At 47.9% G+C, this 12,668-nt stretch overlaps 1 protein-coding gene across 2 annotated transcripts in view; it reads right to left on the bottom strand.

The window, feature by feature from the left end:
• Positions 1 to 12,668, bottom strand: part of RFTN1 (raftlin, lipid raft linker 1) — a 200,027-nt gene that overhangs the window by 79,606 nt on the left and 107,753 nt on the right. The gene's annotated exons all lie outside the window — the stretch shown is intronic.

Here is a 12,668-nt window from a genome sequence, read left to right as displayed (position 1 = left end):
GCGGTGCGCGGGCCTCTCACTATCGCGGCCTCTCTTGTTGCGGAGCACAGGCTCCAGACGCGCAGGCTCAGTAGTTGTGGCTCACGGGCCCAGTTGCTCCGAGGCATGTGGGATCTTCCCAGACCAGGGCTCGAACCCGTGTCCCCTGCATTGGCAGGCAGATTCTCAACCACTGTGCCACCAGGGAAGCCCCTGGAACTGGGCTTTTAAAGTTCCAGATTTCTCCTGGAAGCGGCAAGTTGGTTTCAGGAATTGAGTACTTGGTATGCAGCCCCTCCCTACCCCCTCCCCAAGCCATCCTCAACACTGCTGACTGGTCCTAATGGGATCCGGCTCTTTGAACGGGAATTCTCCCAAAAGCAGAAGAGGGGAAAGCCTTACATGGGTTGTAACCCTGTCACACCGGCTCTCAAAACCCTCCGAAAAGATTCCACGTAATCTCCAGCAATAAAATTGAAACCTTCCAGTTTGGGGGAAAGAGCCGCCCGCCAGGATAAACTCCATCTCTCAGACGAGACACTCCGCCCTCCACGTGCCAAGAGGTTAGGCCAAATTCCCACACTCGTTATCCGTGCTGGATCCCAGAAAAATGGGCAGACAGGAGGTCTCACTGAGCAGGGATTCTCAGCACCTCCAAACAACCCAGATGGGAAAGTTCAACCGGGCCGTAAACCCGTCAGCTACCACGTGTGTTCACTGACAGCACATAATTAGCACTCACAACGTGTTCCCCTCCCATAAAAGATATATATTTTTTGCATGCCATACATGCCACTTTGGAAACTTCCCTGGTGAGAACAGCAAATTCCATATTTGTAAACACGTCTGGTGGGAAGAATGAAGGGGAACCGGGTGACATTATAACCCTCCCAAGTCACTTCCAGGGAGGGCTGACTCAACAAGTTTCAACCACCCCCAAGCACAGACCAAAGCGACCGCAAGTGACAGGAAGGAGAAAACACGTGAGTGTCCATCACCTTGGTGTCCCCTGCCTCACCTCCAAAAGCCTCTGTCCCTATACAGTTCTGACACCTTTCAAGCCTCGGGAATCCACGGGGTCTCTCTGTCATTCCATAAATATTCATTGCGCATCTACTATATCAGCGGTCCCCAACCTTTCTGGCACCAGGGGCCGGTTTCGTGGCGGGGGCGGGGGGAGGGATGGCTCAGGCGGTAATGCGAGCGATGCGGGGCGATGGGGAGCGGCAGATGAGGCTTCGCTCACTCGCCCAGGCGCTCATTTCCTGCTGTTCGGCCCGGTTCCTAACTGGCCGCTGCTCCGGGGGGTTGGGGACCCCTGTACTATATGACCCCCACTCTTCCTGGCATGGAAAAAAAGAGATGGGAAATAATAAACATAATAATTAAGTAAAAATAGTAAATATCTTCAGAGGCAAAAGAGGTACAGATACAAGAGAGATAGAGTGAAGGGAATCACTAGGGTGGGGAGGGGCAGGGGCTAAGGTGCTCTTTTTTTTTTTTTTTTGATGGCACTACTGGCTTTCGGGATCTTAGTTCCCTGACCAAGGATCGAACCCGGGCTCCGGCAGTGAAAGCACTGAGTCCTAACCACTGGACCACCAGGGAATTCTCTAAGGTGCTCTTTAAACAGATACACACTGCTATATATAAAATAGATAACCAACAAGGACCCACTGAATAGCACAGGGAACTATACTCAATATTTTGTAACAACCTATATGGGAAAAAGAATCTGAAAAAGAATATATATATATCTACATATATATATATATAACTGAATCACTTTTGTTGTACACCTGAAATGAGCACAATACTGTAAATCAACTATACTTCAATAATAAATAAATAAAATGATGGGCAGGGTGCTGAGAAAGTGAACTCGAGAGAAGGTTTGAAGGAAGGGAGGGAGTGGCCACGCAGGTATCTCGGGGGGAAGAAGGTTCATAAAAGTGATGTCCCCTGCCAAGAGTTAGACTGAATTCAATAACCACAACTTGGTGACCCGATTCACAGTGAGCTGAAAGGGGAAATACACAGTCCATACATAATCACACGCTGCATCTCCAGGATGTAACCTGGATATCCCCTGGGTTTTACCCCCCAAATGTTATTTCTCAGTAAAGAGGGAATTGGTTCACACATTTACAGACTTTTGCAAAGTCTCTCACAAGACAAGGACTCTCTGTCACTTTATTTTGAACAACAAATACTGACTGGGGAAAGCACACTAGTCAAAGCTGATTTGGGACGTTTACTGAAGTCATCTGATGGATTTCATTTTTTAAAAGGAGGTAAATACATTCAACAAAAGCTTAAAATAATTCCTATAGCATGAAACAAAATTTGGGGGCAGCTGTAGTAAGCATGCTTCTTAAAGATCGCTTTTCAAAACAATGCAAGGAATTCTATACACGAATGCAAATGAACTACTGGGACGTGGATGAATGTCACAGACAGAGTGTTGAGCAAAAGACGCCATTTATAAAGGTTACACTCATATAAAGTTCAAAACCCGGCTAAGCTAACCTTTGGTGTTAGAAGCTAGATGGAGGCTACCTTTGGGGAGGAGAAGGAGGGGGGGGTGATGGCAGTGGCCATTGGAGGTTCCCTGAGCTGTTCTGTTTCTTGACCTGGGTGCTGGTTACCCAGGTGAGTACATTTTGTGCAAACTCACTGAGCGGTACACTTAACGATTTATGCACTCTCCTGTATTTATGTTATTTTTAATAAAGAGACTTTATTTTTATTTTTTTAATTTATTTATGGCTGTGTTGGGTCTTCGTTTCTGTGCAAGGGCTTTCTCTAGTTGCGGCAAGCGGGGGCCACTCTTCCTCGCGGTGCGCGGGCCTCTCACTATCGCGGCCTCTCTTGTTGCGGAGCACAGGCTCCAGACGCGCAGGCTCAGTAATTGTGGCTCACGGGCCCAGTTGCTCCGCGGCATGTGGGATCTTCCCAGACCAGGGCTCGAACCCGTGTCCCCTGCATTGGCAGGCAGATTCTCAACCACTGCGCCACCAGGGAAGCCCGATAAAGAGACTTTTCAAAGAGCTATGCAGAGTAAGTGGTTGCATTACGGTGATTTCTCATTCACGTATGAGCTGGATAAGAAAAAACAACTATCCTAATGTTAAATGAATGGGCACTTAGGACAGGATAGAGTTTCCAGTGATAGCATCATTCATGAATTTTAAAAGTGCCAAATTCCACACAATCTGGATGAAAGTAAACACGATGAGCTTGAAACCTGTGTTAGAAGCTCCCAGAAGTCCCTCTGGTGATAACAGAGACCCTGAGGGCAAAGATGCATGAAAAGGGTTGGAACAAAATTGTTTCACGAAATGTAAACATGGGGCGGGGAAAGCACGATTTCCAAATTTATGTGTTTTTAGATAATTTAAAATATGCATGAAGAACTAAATTAATAATTAATATTCTAAAAGGAAATGTAATTATTTCAAATATATTCCTCAAAGGTTATATAGTAAAGTTGATCCCAACGTATTTTTTGGATCTTTCCATGAGGAAAATTTTCTTCAGTTGTCTAATAATCTCTTCTTGTGGCTGACAAGACTCATAATCACAAATATTTTGTGTCAATTTAGAAAACACGGAGAACTGAAAATTGTTTAAATAAATGAATCCTGCAGAACTATGCTGTCTCAGACAGTAGCCACCAGCCACAGATGGCCATCAAGCATGGGCAATGTGGGTGGTGCGACTAAGGAGCTGAATTCTTAATTGCATTGAATTTTAATGAATTTAAACTAAATTTAAAAACCGAGGCTGCATAAACTATTTTTCTGTTAAACACAACTTTATTTTGTAGGCCACTTCACTTTACTGAAAATTTAGCATCCAAATCGAGATGTGATACAAGTATAAAATATATACCGCATTTCCAAGATTTCGTTGGTAAAAAAATAAAATAAAATATCTCATTACACATTGAAAACGTAATATTTTGGATCCATCGGGTGAAATGAAATACATTCCTAAAATTAATTTCACCTTTGTTTTTATTTTTTTAACAGGGCTACTAGAGAATTTGAAATGACACAGGGGCTCAAATTATATTTTTATTGGACAGCGCAACTAAGGAATAAAATGCCACTTTTTAAAAGAGTTTATTGAAGGATAGTTGATTTACAATGTTGTGCTAATTTCTGCTGTATAGCAGAGTGATTCAGTTATATACACATGTACATTCTTTTTATGTTCTTTTCCATTATGGTTTATCACAAGATACTGAACATAGTTCCCTATGCTCTACAGTAGGACCTTGTTGTGTATCCATTCTATATATAATAGTTTGAAAACGCCACTTTTGATCAGGGACCAAAGGGAAGAGATAAAAGAATGAGAATCAAAGCTGGAAAAGCCAATATATTTGAAGATCTGATTAACAACTATGGTAGAAGTCCAGGGCCTGGGTGGGGGAGTGGGGAAAAGTAGAAAAGGGGAGAAAAAGTCCAAGAGACCGAGGTCAGATAAGCTGGAACTGACCCAGACAGCAGAGCAAACGCTATCGACGATTCCACAGCTGTCACCAGACCCAAGGACCTAGTTTTTGCTGACGATGTTTTAGGAGATTGCTATGTCTGTTATTAAAGGAGCAGAGGGATGACAGAGGCACCAAGCACGTATCTTTCTGGGGTGACAAAAGCGAGGAGGGAGTTTTAATTGCCCTGCTTCAAATCGCCCTCCATTGGAGGTCTGGGTGAGGATTAGGAAACACAGCTACACCAAGAGTCTGGACCGAAAGACTTGAGTGGAACCAAGAAAATACAATCAAGTACTCCACTCATGTGGGCTTATGGCAGTTCTGTGTGGTGGGGAGACAATCAGTATTAGGGACCCACTGTGAAAAAAGAGAAGACGGCCCCTGCCACCTGCTGACCACCTGTGATTGTCCATGGTTTGTAAGTGTTCTATGAGTTCCTCGTTGACCTGGTGCATTTTCCCCAGTATGCTCCACGATACAAACAGGTGTTTGGGGAGGAGAAGAGACAAGGGGAAAGTTCTTAAATGACCTTTGAGAAACACTGAGTTAAGCTAACTAAGCAGGTTTCTTACTGCAGACCTTGTCAGAGCCTTGACTCTTCTAAGGAGCATCATGACCCTCAAGAGAGCTTGCACCCTGCCTGTTTCCCAAACATTCTGGACTGCAGAACCTATTTTTATTTATTTATTTGTTTGTTTATTTATTTATTTACGGCTGTGTTGCGTCTTCATTGCTACACGCATGCTTTCTCTAGTTGTGGCAAGCGGCGGCTACTCTTTGTTGCAGTGCACGGGCTTCTCATGGCAGTGGCTTCTCTTGTTGCGGAGCACGGGCTCTAGAGCGCAGGCTCAGTAGTTGTGGCGCACGGGCTTAGTTGCTCCACGGCATGTGGGACCTTCCCAGACCAGGGATTGAACCCGTGTCCCCTGCATTGGCAGGCGGATTCTTAACCACTGCGCCACCAGGGAAGTCCCTAGAACCTCTCTTTCCAAGGAACATTGCAGGAAGAGCACACATCAAGAAGTGCTGGCTTAGCAGGAAATCACTCAGATCTTCAGCCCTTTTGGCTTCACCCTCAGCCCAAAAGGAACACAACTATCTGCTGTAAGCACGGTTCAGAGGCAACGGGAGCCACAACCTGCTGGTTATCCCACCTTGTCCATCGCAGACTCCCTCTGGGGCCTATTTTCGCAGCTATGAAAGCCAAGTACATCTCAGGTGCCCCCAGGCCACAGTGCTGTCCTGGAGAAGCAGACATCTGTCCCTCACCTACAGGAGCTCCCAGGCTGGCCTACAGCCCACCCAAACACCTGGCCTCAGGTGAAGTCACGTGAGCCCTGGCACCTCCAACCTCCCACCAACAAGTGGGGATGGAGGAGAGAGTAGCCTTCCCAAGGTGCCAAAAGCAACCCAGGAGGCATCCTGAGAGGACAGCGTGATGCCCAGGCCTAATTTCTCTCTAGGACAAAGTGTTCTTGGGCACAGACCTGCCACCTCGCTCCGGTTTACTTTCTGTTTCCCTTCCAGTGTTTTGTCTTCTCCACCAGCCTGCAGAAGAGTTTCTGATTCCTTGGATTTGGGGCAATTTCTCTGCAGAGACCACAAAGGAAGGCAGGCTGGCGGGCACAGGCTGCCCACAGACTCAGCAACAGGCCACCCTGTTCTGTGCACATCTAAATGCCACTTTTAGAAATCCCAAGTTGATTTTTCCCCTGAGTTAACTACAAGTTCTGTTATTTTATTTTATGTGACATGTGCTCCAAATGCTAAAAATTACATAAAATCGCAATGCTTTACATGGTCAAGTTCTAATCCTCAAGTCAGATATTAAAATTCAGTGAGTTAACTACAAGTTCTGTTATTTTATTTTATGTGATATGTGCTCCAAATGCTAAAAATTACATAAAATCGCAATGCTTTACATGGTCAAGTTCTAATCCTCAAGTCAGATATTAAAATTCAGTTCCTTAATAAAAATTTACATTAAGGAGAACAATGAAGATAATTCAGCAAGCCCATGGAAAGAAAGAAAGAACATCTTAATTTTAAAAGTAAAACAAGCAAACAAAACAAAAATCTCAGAACCATCCTGGGAATAACACAGGAACACACGTAAGTTCTACAGGGTATAGGGCAGTGGTTTTTAATTATAACCCAAAGACTTTTTGGATCAGGCCTTGTAAAGTATGTACCGGGAGGGGAGGGGCCACAGCAATAGCTTCCATGGAGATCACCAATGACCTCATGGCCATCCCACCAATGGCTATTTCTGATTTTTAGTCTTAGAAGTACCGACAGTGTTGACAAGCCCTCCCCTGATGAAGCACCCTCAGCCTCCATCACCCGCCCTCCCCGAGTTTCCCCTGGACCTCTCCAGCCACTCACTTTCTGCCTCTTTTCTCTGCCCAGCAGTGAATGCTGGAATTACCCCGGGTTCCGATGGAGGCCCTCTTCCTTCACACCCTCCCTTCCTTCCTAAGTGATTTCATCATGGCCATGGCATCATTCACCATCTGCCAGCCGGTATCTCCAGCCCAGACCACTGCCCTGAGCTCCTGGACCACAGAAACGATGGCCTGTCCCACAGGCTTTCTTATCTCAGCAGAGGCCTCCATTCCTTCAGCTGCACAGGCCAAACCAGCCTGGTCCCTCCCTCCCTACCATGCCGTTATTCGATCCGTAAACAGCCCTGGTGATCTCCCTGGCTCCGCAGTCCTCAAATCCATCCACATCTCCACCATGATGCTGTTCTGACTGTAAGCTAAGCTACAACCTAACCATCTACAAAGAGACACTCCAACAGGATCCTAACCGCATCCACCCCTGCCCCCCATCCAGTCTCTACCCCGTAGCTGTTCTGATCTTTCCAAAATGTAAATCTGGTATCATTCTCTAGCTCCTCCTAAAAGCCCGCCCCACCCAGTGGCTTTCCACTGCATCTGGGAGAAAAACCCAATCTTGCGGCTGGCCTGTGGGCCCTGCACACGTAAGTCCTGACTCTCCAGCCTCACCCTCCAATCTCTGCGGTCATTTCAAAACGGCCTCCGTCCTGTTCCTCTGACCAAACATGCTTCTCCCCACCTCCTGGCCTTTTTCCAAGTCCTTCCACTCCACACTACCTCCACTCTCTCTCACCTGTTTACTCCTCAGATCTCAGGGCAAACCCACTTCTTAGTGGACCACCCTCTCCTCCAACCGCCTGCCTGGGTCAGGGCCCCTCACCATGTTCTACTCCAGAGCACATACCCTTTGTGATGAGACCTCCACCCTGTGACTACATGCTCTCAGCTGGGCTGTAAGCCTCCTGTGTCCAGGGACGGTACCTGGACTGGCTAAGGCCTCCCCAGACACCACCTCAAAGGTCTGGCCATTGGTACTGGGTCTTGGGTTCACGCACAAGGCAAAAAGTGAAGCATAAGAGTTTTGTCTCATTTTGGGGGGAGTGATCAAGACAAGCACACACCGCCCTCCCTCCCCTCAGGATCAAATTAACTTCAGCTAACCTCCCAGGACAGAACAGGGAGCTCGCAGGCCAGTGGAAAGAGCAGAAAAGGAACTTTAGAAGCAAACAGGCCTCCAGGCAGCAGTTCCTGCATTGTTCCCGCCACTGTGAGCGTCTAAGCCTGTGAGGCCCTCCTGCCTCCTACCCCGGCCTCAAGGGAGAGGGTGGCCCATCCCACGCGTGCCAATCACCCCACCCTGGACCTGCCTCTGCTTTTTATCATCTCTAACTTCCATTAACTTTTCCTTCTCTATCAGTACCTTTCAGCTTTTAAAGATGCTCAATTCTCCTATTCAAAACCAACTAACAAGAATTCCTTCGACCTGTACCCTGTCTTAGCCTCTCTCTATACTTACATGTTCTTAAACCCAGAAAGTGAGGGGTCTCTGCCTGCCCCATCCCTTAAAAATTGCTCTTGTGAGATTTATCAGTGGCCTCCGGTGGTCAAACCCAGTGGGCGACCTAGCACCCCCAGTGGGTTCCAACTGGACCTCCTTCCTGCTGTTACGGTATTCCCTGGTCTCTTCCCGCAGATTCTGGAACAGCACACTCTTCCCTTTCTCCCCCTGCTTCATTTAAAAGCCATTTCTTTCTCTCCTTCTCCAGATCCTCCCCAGAGCTCTCTCCTCTCTCCCTCTGCAGGAATGAGGGAGCTCTCCCATCATGAGTTCATCCCGTCCACGTCTCTGCCATCTTAGCCGGGGGCTACTCAAAATGTGGTCCTGGGCCCACTGCTGGCCCCCCAACTTTCTGGTACCAGTTTGTGACAAGATAGGTACACAAAGCAAGAGAAAGCATTTATATACTTTTCTAGCTCTTCAACGTTGCCGCCATGTTTCACTGTATTTTACAAAAGCATCCCTCCTTAATGAACTGGAAAAGAACAAAACAAACAAAACCTGGTCCTTCACCACAGAGAATCAATCAGAGAATCTGGTCTAGGTCTTGCAGTTCTTTGATGGATCTATCTGCTTACATTGAGAAACCAAGACTTCCCAATAAGAAAATAAAAAACATTACCCACTTCTCTAAAACAAAGCCAACCAGCGAGCCAGCCAAGCAACAGAAGACCTTAGGGTCCTGGGTCTGTATTTTCCACGAGGCAGCAATGGGCTGAGGCTACGTGGTGCCTGCCCCCTTGAGATGGGCATGTGCCCCCCAGACAACCCCCTGAGCCACTTCCCCACCGTCTCACCTGCCCCTCAACTACGTCCCCATTCCCCGCCCCCTCCCAAGCTCCAGTGTAACCATACCTGCCTTCTGGAATGTTTCCCAGAGGGTCCCGAACACGCCCACCACCAGCCTCATTACCTCTCGCCCCCAAATGGCTCCTCGGGCTGTGTGTTCCTCCTCGTCCTCGCAAATGACCCCCCCTGACACTTCAGTCCCCTGAGTGTCATGTCAGGCTCCCCTCCCTCCTCTATGACACAAAGTCTTAATGATTCTTCCTCTGCATTTCTCTTTTAATTTGTTCAATCACTCGACAAATATGTATTAAGTTCTGGAGACACAACAGGGAACAGGACACCCCATCCCCCAGCAGTGCCTCAGCCCCTCCTCTGTCCAGCCCTAGCCCTGAGCCACTTCCCTGCACGCCAAGGGCACGGTCACTGCTAGAACCACACTCCAGTTTCCCTTAACCTCTTCCCCAGCCCTACCAAGGCAGCCTTTTAAAAAATGTCACGATTCCCTTGGTTTGAGAGTAGATGAGGGCGCAGTGAGGAAAGGGAAGCCTTTTTAATATAATTTCCCTTTCACTCTGAGTCGGCACCTCGCACTAATTAAAATTAGACCCTGCACAGCACTTGTAGAAATGAAGCCCCGAATACTCAACAATTAGCCAGAATAAACGATGAGTCATTTAGATACCACAGGCAAAGTTTCATAATCCTGGGGATTTGAGATATTCTGTTTCATTAAAAGGAGCCATTGAGATTTGAAATACCTGTCGGGTTCTCTTCTTTAGGACAAGATGTAAGTAGCATCGTTTGGTTTTCTGAAGGGCGATGCCTGTAGTTTAATCCAGGCCACTGAGTTTCTGAGCTTCTCCACACAGAACCTCGCAGGGGTCTGCCTTGCTTCCCCTCAATGTCTTCATTCCAAAGGCTCTGTGGTCCAGTGAAAACCGAAACCTAGTTCTAAGTAGGTCCTTCAGGTCCATCATAAAAGGAGTTAATCTGAGAAAGTGAGAGCCCAGCGCTGAGGGTCTGAAGGTGAGGCCCTGAAGTCTCGCCCGTACAATGGCAGGGGGTGTGGCTTTCTCCCCTGGGCAACCAGGCCTGCAGCCCCAGACTCCACTCAGGGGAGGCCTTGCACTTGCTCCGAAATCTGTCTCCACGTACCAGACACGGTTACACCCAACTGCCTCCCATGCCCAACCCGGCCTTCTGGCTTGGATGGCTCCCTCCCAGTTCCTGAGGGCTCCGCAGAAGCGGCGGCAGGGCCCAGTGGTCAGGAGTGTGGCCCCTGGACCAGACAGGCTGGGTTCCAACCCCAGTCCTCCCTTTCCCAGGTGTAACTTTGGGCAAACTGCATAGTTTCTCTGTGCCTCAGTTTCTTCACCTGTAAAATGGGGATAAGGCTTCAGAAGGGAGAGATGAGGGTTAAGCGTATAGTGCTTGTAACAGCCCCTCAGCACAGGGTCTGCCTGGCATCTAGGGGGATTCCCTCTGTGCAGTAAAATCCCATTTAAAATTCAAATTAACCTATATATGCATAAATAGGAGCCAGCAGCACATAATACAGACAGAGAGACCAATTCATCTTTTTTTTTTTTCCCTTGTATTCCTGCCCCAGGGGAATTCTTGCTCCTGGGGCCTGAGACCCCAGGCCATTTCCTGTATCTTTAGAGGAAGGAACCCTCTCTCCCCACCCCCAACTCACCTGAGCTGGCTTGAGCAGGGCTCCCTTTCACGTAACCAAAAGAACCGTGCCCAGAACAGCCTTCCTCCTCCCATTGTCCCTCCTAAACTCCAGCCAATCAGGACGTGGCTCTTTCTCAGCCTTGAGCCTTTCCTCCATGCTCCCGTCCACACCAGGAACAGCAATGTCCACCAGGCCCCTCCACCTCCGCCAGCGCCCATCACTTGCTGTTCAGAGCCCCCATCCTCTAGCTCACGTCTCCACAGCCTTCCCAGGCCACCCGGCCACAGACCCTCCTGCTCCTCCCCAGCTCCACGGGCACCCGCTGGGGCCAACCCACCCCCCCGCCACCATGGCACGCCAGGCCAGGCCCCATCGCTCTGCAGTCCCAGCCCCTGGCAAAGCCCCCGTCCTCTCTGAGCTGTCTCCTCCGGTCTAGAAGGGAGACATCACTGCCAGCGTGGCCCCCAGAACAGAAATACTGTGCAGCACCAACCAGAAAACGTGTGCCATGACTCGGCAAACTTTAAAGTGCTTTCGAAACATCCAGACACTTTCCCAAGAAGCTCCAAAGAATGCAAAGTCATTCGAAGATGAACGTGTAGACTCCTCATTCCGTATCACCCTGTCTTCTTTACAATCCTCTGGGAACTCTGGAGAACAGACATTCCAAAGGGTCCCACAAACACACCAGCCACACGAAACAGGCTCTCTGGGAGTTCCCTGGCAGGCTGAACCTTTGTCTCAAAGGAACAGAGGCAGCACCGGAGTTCTCCCAGCCTTGCAGCTGTCTCTCGGGCGTTCGGTTCTAGGGCTTTGGAAAATGTATTCTCTCCCAGTCTGCCCATAAAACTGTATCTTAAATGTTCTGTGGGCCATAATAAATAATTTACATAAAGGGTCAGTTGGATGGAGCACAGCAGGGTACCAGAGGGAAAAACACAGTGCAGTAGCCCAGGCTTAATTTGATCAGGCAAATTGCTCAGAGCATCATTAGGCCACACGGAAAGGAAGAGAGTCATCTTTCTTATACAGCTCCCTTCACCCTCCGTGTGAAATCGTGACGGAGGGGGGCTGTGAATTACGGCATCTTCAGCTAATTTTACATGACACAGATACAAATGACTTTATTTTTCCTCATTGTGGAAAATAATGAAATCTCCTTTCCCTCCCTCCATCCATGTCCTCTATCCAAAGGTTCTGCTAATTTAAAACATTTGGTGGAAAAACAACACTGAGGCATTGTTCTGAAGAAAAGAAAAATTCTAATCACTCTGAGTTTAATTCGACTGTGCAGAGAAGAATATGAGCTTATCCTGGATGATGGCACAGTGACAAAATGAGTTAATTACCCTCTCATCGTAAGATGGATCTACTTGTCATAGGGACAGGAGCCATTATTTCACACAAAATAATGACCCAGATAAAAAAGGAATGGCTGTAGGCAGTAGCTGCCAGTGACACAGCTTCATCTTGGCCTAAGTGAATGGCAATTAGCAAGTGTCACCACTTGTTATACACACACACACACACACACACACACACACACACACGTATACATATATAGGGACCAAGCTATTCATTAAATATTTACTAAAAATACACAAAATAATTTTTACTGTCTTTCTTCCCAGGGAACTCCTGCAGTCTTCTACCCGTGTGATGACAGAAAAATGTACACACGTGTGCAATTCAGCCATCAGCTGCAACAGCTGTTGACCTCGCAGAGAGGCCCCCATTCCTCTCCTCTTTGCACCAGAGGTGGGGTTTTCTCCAGAAATCATGTCCAACAACAGAAAAGGGGAGCAAAGGGAAGGGGGC

This window comes from Balaenoptera physalus, assembly GCF_965194825.1.
Source record: "Balaenoptera physalus genome assembly, chromosome: 4".
Lineage (NCBI taxonomy): Eukaryota > Metazoa > Chordata > Mammalia > Artiodactyla > Balaenopteridae > Balaenoptera > Balaenoptera physalus.
Note: the sequence above shows the minus strand (reverse complement) of the source record. Positions and strands in the feature narration are given on the sequence as shown.